The sequence below is a fragment of the Podarcis filfolensis genome (genome assembly GCF_964270895.1).
Source record: "Podarcis filfolensis genome assembly, chromosome: Z".
In the NCBI taxonomy this organism is placed as follows: Eukaryota; Metazoa; Chordata; class Lepidosauria; order Squamata; family Lacertidae; genus Podarcis; species Podarcis filfolensis.
Window position 1 is genome coordinate 19193875 of NC_139617.1, and position 14372 is coordinate 19208246.

General features: G+C 42.5%; 1 protein-coding gene and 3 pseudogenes across 10 annotated transcripts in view; 1 reads left to right on the forward strand and 3 right to left on the reverse strand.

The window, feature by feature from the left end:
* LOC310754289 (putative G-protein coupled receptor 34) overlaps positions 1-14372 on the forward strand; it is a 439102-nt gene that overhangs the window by 241018 nt on the left and 183712 nt on the right. The gene's annotated exons all lie outside the window — the stretch shown is intronic.
* Positions 1746-2332, reverse strand: LOC310753936 (DNA-binding protein inhibitor ID-3-A-like; annotated as a pseudogene). Its single transcript has 2 exons — positions 2210-2332; positions 1746-2144 (listed from the first exon to the last, which is right to left on the reverse strand). The product of its transcript is annotated as a DNA-binding protein inhibitor ID-3-A-like (transcript).
* LOC310753952 (DNA-binding protein inhibitor ID-3-A-like) lies at positions 7004-7590 on the reverse strand (annotated as a pseudogene). Its single transcript has 2 exons — positions 7468-7590; positions 7004-7402 (listed from the first exon to the last, which is right to left on the reverse strand). The product of its transcript is annotated as a DNA-binding protein inhibitor ID-3-A-like (transcript).
* LOC310754330 (DNA-binding protein inhibitor ID-3-A-like) lies at positions 12141-12836 on the reverse strand (annotated as a pseudogene). The gene is made up of 2 exons: positions 12714-12836; positions 12141-12648 (listed from the first exon to the last, which is right to left on the reverse strand). The product of its transcript is annotated as a DNA-binding protein inhibitor ID-3-A-like (transcript).

A 14372-nucleotide genomic window follows, 5' to 3' on the forward strand; every position in this document is an offset into this window, starting at 1 on the left:
AGGTGTTGGCAAGGGATTGAATCTTGGTGTAGAAATGGAGAAAGGACACTTGTTTTGAGGGGTTTTGGGATACCCGGCTGTGAGTAAAACAGGTGCATCTGTTGGGATTCGCAGGATACTAAGTCTGCAGGCTTCAACAGGATGATGCAATACTCTGTGAAGTGCTGGGTCAGAGTGACTCAGCAGGAGTGTGATTAATGTGATTGGCTATCACCTGTTTTAAAAGGAAAGCCTGTTCAACAGTGGTTGTGTTGGTGGTTGTGATGGTGGTTGTGCTGTGGTGTGGTGGTGCTGTAGTGGAGAGTATTTGTTTGCCTTAAAGAGCAGGTACTCTGTATGGACTGTTTTTGTAAATACCTGTATATAGTTTCACATTAAAAAGACTGCACTGGGAAAAACCTGGGACTCTGAGCGTTTCTGCTGAAAGCACCGCGAGGAATTCGCGACAGCATCCTCCGCAAATTTGGAGTGTGTGCAGTAACTGAAAAGTTCATTAAGGGCAGGGTGTGAACTGTGTGGCTGTACCACCTGAAGGCATGTTTGCGAGGGAATCAATTTTTGTCTGCAGAAAAGTGCGGAAAAGGGCATTTGCCAATGCCCTTTTTGAGATGCAGCTTCACTAGAATGGTCACTTCTAACCTGGTGCTTTTCATAAATAAGGGGAATACTGAAGAGGTGAAATCAGAGCTTTGAATAAGACACAAACGCAGGTGAACAGCCACATCCACACCAGAAACTTTGTGAGTCCACAAAGTCATCCATTGGGAAGAGGCAGTTGAACTCCTAACCTGTGCTGTTGAAGGGGCCAAGCGGCATAAGGGTGTATCTTTGGACAAGCAACATCTTAATCTAAGTAACCCCTTAATGGGTAGCCAATCTAAGGGCTTTTCGAAAAGGGGTTTGATCTTGGTGCAGAAAAGGAGTGATGAGTACATATAGCTTTGCTGCTTTCCAAGCAGAGCACCCTCTCTGGCTGTTACGACCCCCTCCTCTCTTTTGTTAATTAATCCCTAAATGAAGCTTCCTAATGACTGTGCCTGATGAACCACACACCAAAGTAAGTACAATTTATGGAAGAAGAAATCAATCTTCCTGCCAAAAAAGGATACATGTGTGTTCTCTCTATTAGAGTGGAGCAACAAAAACCATGAGGCAAAACAGCCCTAAGACACCTTAGTTTTCATGATCTTGAAAGTCCCCTTCACCCCAAAAAAATGATGTTAAAAAACTATAATCCAAAATATACGTACAAGCTGCATATATGCAAAGTTGTTGGGTTTTTTTGTTGCCCTTTTTTCTGAGCAAATGACAGATCAGTCCACATTTGTCACAAGTTGCTGCATTGTAGGAAGTGTGTGATTTCAGTAAGAAATCTCCTGACCAGTAAACTAGCATGAAGAATCTGAATGTTCAGAGCTTTAATAATAATAATAATAATAATAATAATAATAATAATAATAATCCGCCCAGTATGACACACAAGCGCCACAAAATTTCTTCTGCAAAGTTTCTTCTTGTTTAATACAGCCATACTATAGTTATTGAAAAGTGGGCTTGCTTTCAACGCCCCCTGTCCCTGGCCTGCAAATTTTGTTTTCAGGCCGTTGGAAGAGAATAACAAATTGAGGGGAGAAAGTTGTTTCTGGAAGACCAGTCAAGGCATCAGCAACTGGCTGGCCAGACCCATGTCCTACAGTTTATCTGGAAGAGAAAGATGGTGGTCTCTTCATTACTGGATGCACGGGGTTAAAACATCTAATCCTTTCCCCTGTTCAGGTCTTTATTTTCTCTGTCTTCTTCTATCTCCTGTCTCACTGGAGAGAACCAAGTGCCAGGATCCCACACTTGCAGTCTGTTTTAAGAGGTTACTGGCAGAGATTCCTCTCCTCTTTTGAGCAAAGTTCGGATGCCCGCTCTGCAGCTTGTAAAAAGAGTAAGGAAGTCTCGGCTGCAGGCGGATCTTGCCCCTTCTTCGCCTGTTCCTCTAGCACGATCTGCAGGTCAAAGATATAGTCGATGACATGCTGCAAGATTTCCACTTGGCTGCCTTTGGGGCCTTGCGGGATCCTCGGCACCAGCTCGCGCACTTGGAGTAGCAGTCATTCATGTCGTAAAGGAGGTTCTTGGGCTCCTCCTGAGCCGGGCTCTGGTTTTTTTGTTTTGGCAAGACTCATCATATTTTATCGAAGGCCTTTGCAGCAGGAGTCACTGGCCGAGGGGCTTTGTTCTGTTGCTCGTTCCCTGGGTGATGGTGAAGCTCTGACCAGAGAGGCAGCACACAGCTTGCTTTCTAGCAGCTCCTGACTGATCTGATGGGGCTGATTCCTTTCATGGCCATGAAGGAAGAGAAACCAGCAGGGATTTGAGGAAGGGCAAGATCTCCTTCCTTAAGGCGGGAGAAGCAAGCAAGCAACCTCGAGAGAGAGAGAGATCGATACTGCCCCTTGCTTGCCAGCCTGGTTGATTCTCAATTGTGTGCACACAGAAAATGCTTCTCTTTGCAAAAAAACCCCATGTATATATTTTAAAAACAGAAATGCTACCTTTGCAGCAGCAAATATTTTCTGATCCTTTCCCCAGTCAAGGTCTTTTCTCTCTCTCTTCTTCTATCTTCTGTACAACTGGAGAGGACCTATGGAATCTATGACCTCCCCAAATAAAGACACAATTGATGCCAATTTGTTGTTTAATATTCAGGATTGAACCACACGCCATTGGTGGGACATCTTTTCAGGATAGAGCCCTACCATGACCAACATTTCAAATTTGGCTTGGCACCCTGTGATTATACTGGTTTTTGGTATTTTGATGTTGCTTATATTAGTATGTATTTTATATGTTGAAGTTAAACATTTGTATGGGGAAAAGGAAAGGTTTTTTTCTTTAGAGAGGGAAGGAGGAACAGATTAGCTAAGCATGGAAGAGGTAACCGTGTTGGACCAAGGGTGGAGTTTATGGGCAATCTATTCGGAAGACATTTGTATTTCGAGGAGTTAGTGGTCTGACATGGTTACCCTTCCTGCTTTCTCTTCCTTCTCCCTCTCGATCTCCTGAGCCGTGTATCAGGAGATTTTTAATGCTTTATGTTTTTAGGATCCCCTCCTCTTCTTTGTGAATTAATCCCTGAATGCACCTCCCTAATGACTGTGCCAGATGTAGCACAGCCTTTCACTTCTCTTCTCTTGCAGAGAGATTGAAAAAGCCAGATAAATGTGCTTGGGATTCTTCAAGTCCAGAATCTGGCTCTTGTGGATCACTTGCTGGCTGATTCCAGTGGCTGCAAATGGTTTCTTTTTTTTTTAATTTTTATTTCAAAATCAAAAAAATATAAAAGAAATGGGGCTGCTGCAGTTGGAAAGATGCCTTACTTGGTTAGTTGGCACAAATGGTTGGAGCCCCATGGTATTAAAGTTTGAGATACGCCTGCAAGGAGCACTCTGAATGTTCTGCCATTTGGGTGCAGTCAAACTGCAGAATCTGAACTACACATGGGCTGATATCCTGGTATGCACCATTGAATTTTTCTTGAAAAGTCTGTGGGCCTGGTGTGGCACAATATCAAATTTCATTGGACAACATTACTTTTCACACATGCATGCTTCTCTTCCCCCCTTAAAATGGAAGCAAATAAATAAAGATAAGGGGAGGAGGGGAGGTTATCTCTGCTGCTGTTTCCTAACAAATATTCTCAATAGCTAAATCATGGTTTGATTTTTTGTTAGGTGCTTTGAGCTTTTCAGAAGGAAAGGAGAGGGAAAGTACAACTACCTTTGTTTAGAATGCGGAGTGGAATGGCTGAAGTGAAAGTGATGGCGGGGCTGACACGTTTCACCATGCTACCTGTCTGTAGTGTTTCTGTAGGCATGTTTGGTGGTCTTTCCCCAGCAGCCGTTTTGAATTCCTTTCTGGGATCTTCTAAATGCACAGTGCAGAAAGATGTATATTAAGCACAATGAATAGCAAATGAATCTAGGAATTGGGAGGTTAGCAGCAGTAGCAGCAGCAGCAGCAGCAGCGCTTCATTTCACAGCTCATTAAATAAGCACGGTGTTTTTTTCTTCCTTTTTCTCTCCAAAAATAAGTAAAGATAAGGGAGGAGGGGAAGTTATCTGTGCTCCTGCTGTTGGCCCCCTCAATATTGGGGGGATTGAGCCCCCATGGCCAAGATTCAACACAGATGGGAATGCATTTAATTATCTGTGTTTTCCAATAATTCTTGTAGCTTCCCGACTGCTATCATCTCCACCAACACAGGTGAACAGCCACACTCTAAACTTATTTTTTTGTACTAAGCTTTTGATTTTGTCAGAATGCATCTCTTGTAACTTAAATAATGGAAAGCATTCTGTGGTTACCAATCATGTTGTAGTCCTCTTCTTCCTCCTCCTCTTCATCTCAATATTCTAGTGGTTCTTCCTCTCCCCACCCCCTTTTGAAAAAAGATCTGGGTCATCTGAAACATTTACCTGCAAGACAGAAGTCACTGGCTTGTTGTGTGGCCAGTCCTTTTAGCTTCCTCTGTCCCTATGTGTTCTGAGGTGTGCATCCTCAGAAAAGGTTGAGCACTTTAAGTGAGACAAAAGTTCTTTGATGGCAGGGTGTGAATTGTGGAGGAGATTATACGTTTTAGATAGATGTTTTCCTTTAGGCTGCATTAGAGTTCCCTTTAGTTTTGATATTTGGTATTAAATAAACCCTATTTTCCTTGTCTTTCATTCAGTTGGAAGTATTGGAGCCAGTCTGTCAAATATATATGGATGTCAAAGTCCTTTCCTCTTAATTTATTAATCCCCCCCCCCAATAACATTTTATATGTTGCCCAATTTCCCTTCATGTTTTTCTTCTTAATGCCAAAGGCTTCGATGAGTGAAATTCACCAAGGGGTTGTAGGTTCCAGGAGATATTTATATTTTATCCATGATTTAAGGTCTGAGTTGTGTGGCTGCATCTTCTGGTTAGATAGATATTTTCCTTTAGGCTGGGTTGGAGTTCCCTTTAGTTTTGATATTTCTCCAGCAAATCCTATTTTCCTTGTCTTTCATTCAGTTGGAAATATTGGAGCCAGCCTGTCAAATATATATGGATTTCAAAGTCCATTCCTCTTAATTTATTAATTTTACCCTTTAATAACATTTTATATTTTGCCCAATTTCCCTTCATGTTTTTCTTAATGCCAAAGGCTTCGATTGGTGAAATGCACCAATATATATTTTATCCATGGTTTATATAAGGTCTGAGTTGTGTGGCTGCATCTTCTGGTAAGGTGTTGGCAAGGGATTGAATCTTGGTGTAGAAATGGAGAAAGGACACTTGTTTTGAGGGGTTTTGGGATACCCGGCTGTGAGTAAAACAGGTGCATCTGTTGGGATTCGCAGGATACTAAGTCTGCAGGCTTCAACAGGATGATGCAATACTCTGTGAAGTGCTGGGTCAGAGTGACTCAGCAGGAGTGTGATTAATGTGATTGGCTATCACCTGTTTTAAAAGGAAAGCCTGTTCAACAGTGGTTGTGTTGGTGGTTGTGATGGTGGTTGTGCTGTGGTGTGGTGGTGCTGTAGTGGAGAGTATTTGTTTGCCTTAAAGAGCAGGTACTCTGTATGGACTGTTTTTGTAAATACCTGTATATAGTTCACATTAAAAAGACTGCACTGGGAAAAACCTGGGACTCTGAGCGTTTCTGCTGAAAGCACCGCGAGGAATTCGCGACAGCATCCTCCGCAAATTTGGAGTGTGTGCAGTAACTGAAAAGTTCATTAAGGGCAGGGTGTGAACTGTGTGGCTGTACCACCTGAAGGCATGTTTGCGAGGGAATCAATTTTTGTGCAGAAAAGTGCGGAAAAGGGCATTTGCCAATGCCCTTTTTGAGATGCAGCTTCACTAGAATGGTCACTTCTAACCTGGTGCTTTTCATAAATAAGGGGAATACTGAAGAGGTGAAATCAGAGCTTTGAATAAGACACAAACGCAGGTGAACAGCCACATCCACACCAGAAACTTTGTGAGTCCACAAAGTCATCCATTGGGAAGAGGCAGTTGAACTCCTAACCTGTGCTGTTGAAGGGGCCAAGCGGCATAAGGGTGTATCTTTGGACAAGCAACATCTTAATCTAAGTAACCCCTTAATGGGTAGCCAATCTAAGGGCTTTTCGAAAAGGGGTTTGATCTTGGTGCAGAAAAGGAGTGATGAGTACATATAGCTTTGCTGCTTTCCAAGCAGAGCACCCTCTCTGGCTGTTACGACCCCCTCCTCTCTTTTGTTAATTAATCCCTAAATGAAGCTTCCTAATGACTGTGCCTGATGAACCACACACCAAAGTAAGTACAATTTATGGAAGAAGAAATCAATCTTCCTGCCAAAAAAGGATACATGTGTGTTCTCTCTATTAGAGTGGAGCAACAAAAACCATGAGGCAAAACAGCCCTAAGACACCTTAGTTTTCATGATCTTGAAAGTCCCCTTCACCCCAAAAAAATGATGTTAAAAAACTATAATCCAAAATATACGTACAAGCTGCATATATGCAAAGTTGTTGGGTTTTTTTGTTGCCCTTTTTTCTGAGCAAATGACAGATCAGTCCACATTTGTCACAAGTTGCTGCATTGTAGGAAGTGTGTGATTTCAGTAAGAAATCTCCTGACCAGTAAACTAGCATGAAGAATCTGAATGTTCAGAGCTTTAATAATAATAATAATAATAATAATAATAATAATAATAATAATCCGCCCAGTATGACACACAAGCGCCACAAAATTTCTTCTGCAAAGTTTCTTCTTGTTTAATACAGCCATACTATAGTTATTGAAAAGTGGGCTTGCTTTCAACGCCCCCTGTCCCTGGCCTGCAAATTTTGTTTTCAGGCCGTTGGAAGAGAATAACAAATTGAGGGGAGAAAGTTGTTTCTGGAAGACCAGTCAAGGCATCAGCAACTGGCTGGCCAGACCCATGTCCTACAGTTTATCTGGAAGAGAAAGATGGTGGTCTCTTCATTACTGGATGCACGGGGTTAAAACATCTAATCCTTTCCCCTGTTCAGGTCTTTATTTTCTCTGTCTTCTTCTATCTCCTGTCTCACTGGAGAGAACCAAGTGCCAGGATCCCACACTTGCAGTCTGTTTTAAGAGGTTACTGGCAGAGATTCCTCTCCTCTTTTGAGCAAAGTTCGGATGCCCGCTCTGCAGCTTGTAAAAAGAGTAAGGAAGTCTCGGCTGCAGGCGGATCTTGCCCCTTCTTCGCCTGTTCCTCTAGCACGATCTGCAGGTCAAAGATATAGTCGATGACATGCTGCAAGATTTCCACTTGGCTGCCTTTGGGGCCTTGCGGGATCCTCGGCACCAGCTCGCGCACTTGGAGTAGCAGTCATTCATGTCGTAAAGGAGGTTCTTGGGCTCCTCCTGAGCCGGGCTCTGGTTTTTTTGTTTTGGCAAGACTCATCATATTTTATCGAAGGCCTTTGCAGCAGGAGTCACTGGCCGAGGGGCTTTGTTCTGTTGCTCGTTCCCTGGGTGATGGTGAAGCTCTGACCAGAGAGGCAGCACACAGCTTGCTTTCTAGCAGCTCCTGACTGATCTGATGGGGCTGATTCCTTTCATGGCCATGAAGGAAGAGAAACCAGCAGGGATTTGAGGAAGGGCAAGATCTCCTTCCTTAAGGCGGGAGAAGCAAGCAAGCAACCTCGAGAGAGAGAGAGATCGATACTGCCCCTTGCTTGCCAGCCTGGTTGATTCTCAATTGTGTGCACACAGAAAATGCTTCTCTTTGCAAAAAAACCCCATGTATATATTTTAAAAACAGAAATGCTACCTTTGCAGCAGCAAATATTTTCTGATCCTTTCCCCAGTCAAGGTCTTTTCTCTCTCTCTTCTTCTATCTTCTGTACAACTGGAGAGGACCTATGGAATCTATGACCTCCCCAAATAAAGACACAATTGATGCCAATTTGTTGTTTAATATTCAGGATTGAACCACACGCCATTGGTGGGACATCTTTTCAGGATAGAGCCCTACCATGACCAACATTTCAAATTTGGCTTGGCACCCTGTGATTATACTGGTTTTTGGTATTTTGATGTTGCTTATATTAGTATGTATTTTATATGTTGAAGTTAAACATTTGTATGGGGAAAAGGAAAGGTTTTTTTCTTTAGAGAGGGAAGGAGGAACAGATTAGCTAAGCATGGAAGAGGTAACCGTGTTGGACCAAGGGTGGAGTTTATGGGCAATCTATTCGGAAGACATTTGTATTTCGAGGAGTTAGTGGTCTGACATGGTTACCCTTCCTGCTTTCTCTTCCTTCTCCCTCTCGATCTCCTGAGCCGTGTATCAGGAGATTTTTAATGCTTTATGTTTTTAGGATCCCCTCCTCTTCTTTGTGAATTAATCCCTGAATGCACCTCCCTAATGACTGTGCCAGATGTAGCACAGCCTTTCACTTCTCTTCTCTTGCAGAGAGATTGAAAAAGCCAGATAAATGTGCTTGGGATTCTTCAAGTCCAGAATCTGGCTCTTGTGGATCACTTGCTGGCTGATTCCAGTGGCTGCAAATGGTTTCTTTTTTTTTTAATTTTTATTTCAAAATCAAAAAAATATAAAAGAAATGGGGCTGCTGCAGTTGGAAAGATGCCTTACTTGGTTAGTTGGCACAAATGGTTGGAGCCCCATGGTATTAAAGTTTGAGATACGCCTGCAAGGAGCACTCTGAATGTTCTGCCATTTGGGTGCAGTCAAACTGCAGAATCTGAACTACACATGGGCTGATATCCTGGTATGCACCATTGAATTTTTCTTGAAAAGTCTGTGGGCCTGGTGTGGCACAATATCAAATTTCATTGGACAACATTACTTTTCACACATGCATGCTTCTCTTCCCCCCTTAAAATGGAAGCAAATAAATAAAGATAAGGGGAGGAGGGGAGGTTATCTCTGCTGCTGTTTCCTAACAAATATTCTCAATAGCTAAATCATGGTTTGATTTTTTGTTAGGTGCTTTGAGCTTTTCAGAAGGAAAGGAGAGGGAAAGTACAACTACCTTTGTTTAGAATGCGGAGTGGAATGGCTGAAGTGAAAGTGATGGCGGGGCTGACACGTTTCACCATGCTACCTGTCTGTAGTGTTTCTGTAGGCATGTTTGGTGGTCTTTCCCCAGCAGCCGTTTTGAATTCCTTTCTGGGATCTTCTAAATGCACAGTGCAGAAAGATGTATATTAAGCACAATGAATAGCAAATGAATCTAGGAATTGGGAGGTTAGCAGCAGTAGCAGCAGCAGCAGCAGCAGCGCTTCATTTCACAGCTCATTAAATAAGCACGGTGTTTTTTTCTTCCTTTTTCTCTCCAAAAATAAGTAAAGATAAGGGAGGAGGGGAAGTTATCTGTGCTCCTGCTGTTGGCCCCCTCAATATTGGGGGGATTGAGCCCCCATGGCCAAGATTCAACACAGATGGGAATGCATTTAATTATCTGTGTTTTCCAATAATTCTTGTAGCTTCCCGACTGCTATCATCTCCACCAACACAGGTGAACAGCCACACTCTAAACTTATTTTTTTGTACTAAGCTTTTGATTTTGTCAGAATGCATCTCTTGTAACTTAAATAATGGAAAGCATTCTGTGGTTACCAATCATGTTGTAGTCCTCTTCTTCCTCCTCCTCTTCATCTCAATATTCTAGTGGTTCTTCCTCTCCCCACCCCCTTTTGAAAAAAGATCTGGGTCATCTGAAACATTTACCTGCAAGACAGAAGTCACTGGCTTGTTGTGTGGCCGGTCCTTTTAGCTTCCTCTGTCCCTATGTGTTCTGAGGTGTGCATCCTCAGAAAAGGTTGAGCACTTTAAGTGAGACAAAAGTTCTTTGATGGCAGGGTGTGAATTGTGGAGGAGATTATACGTTTTAGATAGATGTTTTCCTTTAGGCTGCATTAGAGTTCCCTTTAGTTTTGATATTTGGTATTAAATAAACCCTATTTTCCTTGTCTTTCATTCAGTTGGAAGTATTGGAGCCAGTCTGTCAAATATATATGGATGTCAAAGTCCTTTCCTCTTAATTTATTAATCCCCCCCCCCAATAACATTTTATATGTTGCCCAATTTCCCTTCATGTTTTTCTTCTTAATGCCAAAGGCTTCGATGAGTGAAATTCACCAAGGGGTTGTAGGTTCCAGGAGATATTTATATTTTATCCATGATTTAAGGTCTGAGTTGTGTGGCTGCATCTTCTGGTTAGATAGATATTTTCCTTTAGGCTGGGTTGGAGTTCCCTTTAGTTTTGATATTTCTCCAGCAAATCCTATTTTCCTTGTCTTTCATTCAGTTGGAAATATTGGAGCCAGCCTGTCAAATATATATGGATTTCAAAGTCCATTCCTCTTAATTTATTAATTTTACCCTTTAATAACATTTTATATTTTGCCCAATTTCCCTTCATGTTTTTCTTAATGCCAAAGGCTTCGATTGGTGAAATGCACCAATATATATTTTATCCATGGTTTATATAAGGTCTGAGTTGTGTGGCTGCATCTTCTGGTAAGGTGTTGGCAAGGGATTGAATCTTGGTGTAGAAATGGAGAAAGGACACTTGTTTTGAGGGGTTTTGGGATACCCGGCTGTGAGTAAAACAGGTGCATCTGTTGGGATTCGCAGGATACTAAGTCTGCAGGCTTCAACAGGATGATGCAATACTCTGTGAAGTGCTGGGTCAGAGTGACTCAGCAGGAGTGTGATTAATGTGATTGGCTATCACCTGTTTTAAAAGGAAAGCCTGTTCAACAGTGGTTGTGTTGGTGGTTGTGATGGTGGTTGTGCTGTGGTGTGGTGGTGCTGTAGTGGAGAGTATTTGTTTGCCTTAAAGAGCAGGTACTCTGTATGGACTGTTTTTGTAAATACCTGTATATAGTTCACATTAAAAAGACTGCACTGGGAAAAACCTGGGACTCTGAGCGTTTCTGCTGAAAGCACCGCGAGGAATTCGCGACAGCATCCTCCGCAAATTTGGAGTGTGTGCAGTAACTGAAAAGTTCATTAAGGGCAGGGTGTGAACTGTGTGGCTGTACCACCTGAAGGCATGTTTGCGAGGGAATCAATTTTTGTGCAGAAAAGTGCGGAAAAGGGCATTTGCCAATGCCCTTTTTGAGATGCAGCTTCACTAGAATGGTCACTTCTAACCTGGTGCTTTTCATAAATAAGGGGAATACTGAAGAGGTGAAATCAGAGCTTTGAATAAGACACAAACGCAGGTGAACAGCCACATCCACACCAGAAACTTTGTGAGTCCACAAAGTCATCCATTGGGAAGAGGCAGTTGAACTCCTAACCTGTGCTGTTGAAGGGGCCAAGCGGCATAAGGGTGTATCTTTGGACAAGCAACATCTTAATCTAAGTAACCCCTTAATGGGTAGCCAATCTAAGGGCTTTTCGAAAAGGGGTTTGATCTTGGTGCAGAAAAGGAGTGATGAGTACATATAGCTTTGCTGCTTTCCAAGCAGAGCACCCTCTCTGGCTGTTACGACCCCCTCCTCTCTTTTGTTAATTAATCCCTAAATGAAGCTTCCTAATGACTGTGCCTGATGAACCACACACCAAAGTAAGTACAATTTATGGAAGAAGAAATCAATCTTCCTGCCAAAAAAGGATACATGTGTGTTCTCTCTATTAGAGTGGAGCAACAAAAACCATGAGGCAAAACAGCCCTAAGACACCTTAGTTTTCATGATCTTGAAAGTCCCCTTCACCCCAAAAAAATGATGTTAAAAAACTATAATCCAAAATATACATACAAGCTGCATATATGCAAAGTTGTTGGGTTTTTTTGTTGCCCTTTTTTCTGAGCAAATGACAGATCAGTCCACATTTGTCACAAGTTGCTGCATTGTAGGAAGTGTGTGATTTCAGTAAGAAATCTCCTGACCAGTAAACTAGCATGAAGAATCTGAATGTTCAGAGCTTTAATAATAATAATAATAATAATAATAATAATCCGCCCAGTCTGACACACAAGCGCCACAAAATTTCTTCTGCAAAGTTTCTTCTTGTTTAATACAGCCATACTATAGTTATTGAAAAGTGGGCTTGCTTTCAACGCCCCCTGTCCCCGGCCTGCAAATTTTGTTTTCAGGCCGTTGGAAGAGAATAACAAATTGAGGGGAGAAAGTTGTTTCTGGAAGACCAGTCAAGGCATCAGCAACTGGCTGGCCAGACCCATGTCCTACAGTTTATCTGGAAGAGAAAGATGGTGGTCTCTTCATTACTGGATGCACGGGGTTAAAACATCTAATCCTTTCCCCTGTTCAGGTCTTTATTTTCTCTGTCTTCTTCTATCTCCTGTCTCACTGGAGAGAACCAAGTGCCAGGATCCCACACTTGCAGTCTGTTTTAAGAGGTTACTGGCAGAGATTCCTCTCCTCTTTTGAGCAAAGTTCGGATGCCCGCTCTGCAGCTTGTAAAAAGAGTAAGGAAGTCTCGGCTGCAGGCGGATCTTGCCCCTTCTTCGCCTGTTCCTCTAGCACGATCTGCAGGTCAAAGATATAGTCGATGACATGCTGCAAGATTTCCACTTGGCTGCCTTTGGGGCCTTGCGGGATCCTCGGCACCAGCTCGCGCACTTGGAGTAGCAGTCATTCATGTCGTAAAGGAGGTTCTTGGGCTCCTCCTGAGCCGGGCTCTGGTTTTTTTGTTTTGGCAAGACTCATCATATTTTATCGAAGGCCTTTGCAGCAGGAGTCACTGGCCGAGGGGCTTTGTTCTGTTGCTCGTTCCCTGGGTGATGGTGAAGCTCTGACCAGAGAGGCAGCACACAGCTTGCTTTCTAGCAGCTCCTGACTGATCTGATGGGGCTGATTCCTTTCATGGCCATGAAGGAAGAGAAACCAGCAGGGATTTGAGGAAGGGCAAGATCTCCTTCCTTAAGGCGGGAGAAGCAAGCAAGCAACCTCGAGAGAGAGAGAGATCGATACTGCCCCTTGCTTGCCAGCCTGGTTGATTCTCAATTGTGTGCACACAGAAAATGCTTCTCTTTGCAAAAAAACCCCATGTATATATTTTAAAAACAGAAATGCTACCTTTGCAGCAGCAAATATTTTCTGATCCTTTCCCCAGTCAAGGTCTTTTCTCTCTCTCTTCTTCTATCTTCTGTACAACTGGAGAGGACCTATGGAATCTATGACCTCCCCAAATAAAGACACAATTGATGCCAATTTGTTGTTTAATATTCAGGATTGAACCACACGCCATTGGTGGGACATCTTTTCAGGATAGAGCCCTACCATGACCAACATTTCAAATTTGGCTTGGCACCCTGTGATTATACTGGTTTTTGGTATTTTGATGTTGCTTATATTAGTATGTATTTTATATGTTGAAGTTAAACATTTGTATGGGGAAAAGGAAAGGTTTTTTTCTTTAGAGAGGGAAGGAGGAACAGATTAGCTAAGCATGGAAGAGGTAACCGTGTTGGACCAAGGGTGGAGTTTATGGGCAATCTATTCGGAAGACATTTGTATTTCGAGGAGTTAGTGGTCTGACATGGTTACCCTTCCTGCTTTCTCTTCCTTCTCCCTCTGGATCTCCTGAGCCGTGTATCAGGAGATTTTTAATGCTTTATGTTTTTAGGATCCCCTCCTCTTCTTTGTGAATTAATCCCTGAATGCACCTCCCTAATGACTGCGCCAGATGTAGCACAGCCTTTCACTTCTCTTCTCTTGCACAGAGAATGAAAAAGCCAGATAAATGTGCTTGGGATTCTGCAAGTCCAGAATCTGGCTCTTGTGGATCACTTGCTGGCTGATTCCAGTGGCTGCAAATGGTTTCTTTTACTTTTTTAAATTTTTATTTCAAAACCAAAAAAATATAAAAGAAATGGGGCTGCTGCAGTTGGAAAGATGCCTTACTTGGTTAGTTGGCACAAATGGTTGGAGCCCCATGGTATTAAAGTTTGAGATACGCCTGCAAGGAGCACTCTGAATGTTCTGCCATTGGGGGGCAATCAAGCTGAAGAATGTGTTAGCTTTCTCTGTCCCTATGTGTTCAGAGGTGTTCATCCTCAGAAAAGGTTGAGCGTTTTAAGTGAGACAAAAGTTCTATAATGGCAGGGTGAGAATTGTGGAGGAGATTATACATTTTAGATATATATTTTCCTTTATGCTGGATTAGACTTACCTTTAGTTTTGATATTTCTCCAGCAAGCCCTATTTTCCTTGTCTTTCATTCAGTTGGAAGTATTGGAGCCAGTCTATCAAATATATATGGATGTCAAAGTCCTTTCCTCTTAATTTATTAATCCCCCCCAATAACATTTTATATGTTGCCCAATTTCCCTTCATGTTTTTCTTCTTAACTGCAAAAGCTTCAATGTGTGAAATGCACCAAGGAGTTGTAGGTTGCAGGA